This window comes from Silene latifolia, chromosome Y (assembly GCF_048544455.1).
Source record: "Silene latifolia isolate original U9 population chromosome Y, ASM4854445v1, whole genome shotgun sequence".
NCBI lineage: Eukaryota > Viridiplantae > Streptophyta > Magnoliopsida > Caryophyllales > Caryophyllaceae > Silene > Silene latifolia.
Window position 1 is genome coordinate 63,132,074 of NC_133538.1, and position 2,835 is coordinate 63,134,908.

The 2,835-nt window shown below is 35.7% G+C and overlaps 1 pseudogene; it reads left to right on the forward strand.

Annotated features, from left to right (window-relative positions):
- Positions 1–1,650: 1,650 nt before the first annotated feature.
- Positions 1,651–2,609, forward strand: LOC141627175 (syntaxin-112-like; annotated as a pseudogene).
- Positions 2,610–2,835: the final 226 nt, after the last annotated feature.

The window sequence follows — 2,835 nt, forward strand, 5'->3', positions numbered from 1 at the left end:
CAAAGTGGCACTTCCTGCTAACGACAATCGTTTGGTTGACCAACCCGCGAGTCGTTTATTCACTTTTTCTTCTAAGTGTGCGAAGGTTTGTCGAGTTACACGATCATGTATAGTAGGCATACTGAGATAGGTCCCTAAATCATCCGTTTCCTCAAAATAAAGAGCATCACTAACCGCTGATATAGTGTCACTTTCAGTATTAGACGAGAAGAATACCCTTGATTTTGCAGCACTAATCAAACTCGCATTAAAAGAGCTATGATCGCAACTTTTTCCCTTTTCTTGGTTACTTTTTTTAATTTAATTTAATTTTTTTGCGTCATTTGGTTTATCTAGATTTTGAATCAGTTGGGAGTGACAAAAATCACATAAATCTCCTCCTTAGATTTAACACTAATGTATTCCTAGAAAATCAAACTTAATTCATCTTGTAAAGATAGACAAATATTTACCGGTTTATCTAAGTGTTCAGAGTTAGATCTGGTAACTCTTATCCGATCCGAATGACTAGACCCAATAAGGCTAATTCGGTACTCGAAAAGTGTGGCTCGAGCTTGACCTGGTAGACCTGAAGTGACCCAACTTGAAGTGGCCTGAAATGACCCGAAAGATCCAAAATGACCTGAAATAACTTAGTTAAGGCAAAATTCTAATCCGAAATGACCCAAAGCAAACTTGAACGATCAACTTAATATGACCCGATTTGAAGTGTCCCGCTCGAAATATTACCTGACCCGAAAAAAGACCCGTTAAATTGTGGATCCGAAAAGAACCAATCTGAAAAAACCCTACTCGAGTAAGCCATTTACAAGGTCTACTCATAATTATATCAACTTATAATTTTATAATTTTTTGAACCGCATAATTTCATAATCTAACCACAAAATCAACTTTATACAAACATCTCAAAATTTTAACCATCATACTATTTGAGTTATCAATAATTTTTAACTCTCATTTTAGACAAAACAAGCAAGACTTAATATTCTATCTACTCATCTAATTAATTCAGTTAGGGCACCGTTTTAGGCGGTTTACCATAACGGTTAACTTTTTTAATTACTTTTCAAATTTCGAATAAAACCTCTCTCTATAAATCCTTGATAAATCATCATCTTTCAACTCTGAATTTCTTCTGCATTTCTTCATCAAATCATTCAACAAAAAATCCCATTCTTCTTCCTACAAAGACAAATAACCAAACCCTTTTTTTCCTCCAGAAAAAAGTGCAAACACAGACCGTTCTTCTCAAGAACAAGGTGATTTTGTCTTTTACAGTTCTACAGTATTATTTTACCGTCATCATGTTTAATTATTCTTTATTTCATCTGGATATTTCATGAATTTCTTGTATATTTCAGTATGCTGTCAATTTAGCATTACATAATGCTATAATATTGTTCACAAGTCGTAAATTTCGATACTATTGCTAATTTGCTATATCTTATGAAATCTAGTTTATACATTCTTAGATTTTTGTGTTGTAGATTATTTGAACGATAATTTGACGGAACCAAGAAACTTTCTTGGAATTTATCTCTGTTATTTGGAATTATCATAAGGGTATGCTCTGTTTCTTGAATTTATCTAATACTTGTATGATATTGTGTTGTTTTATGACGAATTTATGTTAATTTGCAGGTGGGTATTGAGTATCGAGTCGAAAATGAATGATTTTATGACGAAATCGTTCTTAAATTATGTGGATTTGAAGAAACAAGTCAATATAGACATCGAAACAGAGATATCTTCGGAGGCTGAAACAGGAGAGCAAATGAACCCCGTAGACCGACATAATCTCTCATTATTTTTCCAAGAAATCGACTCGATTAAGTCGAATATGGAAGAAATCAGTTCCCTTCTTAATGATCTTGAGTCTCTTAATCAAGAATCTAAGACCCATTCACAGTGCCAAACTTTTTAGAGGGTTAAGGGATCGTATGGATACCGACACGGTTTCCATCCTCGGAAAGGTCAAGTCTTTGAAGTATAATCTTGAAACCCTAGACCGGGAGAATGCAAGCAATCGAAAGAAGAAGGTTTCTTTTCGAGAGGGATCCATTGTGGACCGGACTAGGGTGAGAGTCACTAATGGATTAAGGATCAAGTTTAAGGATATGATTAGTGAGTTCACAGAGTTAAGGGACAGAATTATGAATGATCACAGGGCTGACTTGAGGCGAAAGTACTTCAACGCGACAGGAGAGGTCCCCAGCGATGAGGTTGCGAAAAACTGATGTCGGGCAGTGTGAAAATTGAGGCTTTTGAGGGGAGGATAATGATGGGAGGAGATACTGATTTGGAGGAAAAGGAGAGATATGAAGTTGTTAGGGATATTCAGAGAAGTTTGAGCAAATTGCAGCAAGTATTTCTCGACATGGCGATGCTGATTGAGAAGCAAGGGGAGCAGATAGACGATATTGAACAGAATGTAGTGAATGCTAAGGAGTTCATCAGTGGTGGGACTAATAGTCTTCACTATGCTAAGCAAATGAAGAAGAAGAATAGGATGTGGGTTTACTGGGTTTGGGCTGTTGGGTTCATTTTGTTGGTTTGTTTAATCTGTGCTTGCATCGAGATGAAGAGTTTCGGAATTTTAAGTCAGTAGGGTTTTATGAGTAGCTTTGTATCTGGATTTTAATGGAGGGTGGGATGTAATGGTGAACTTCTCTGAGCTCATTTAGGCAGTTCTTAGATTTGGCTGCTTACCAAATCTGTTTTAAAATTTTTGTTTTCTGGGTTATAAGTTTGTGTGCAGAAACTTAAAGTTGTGATTTTTTTTTTACTGAATAATAATGTAAGTTTCGGTCTTTTGCTTCAAATTGTGCCATTAAT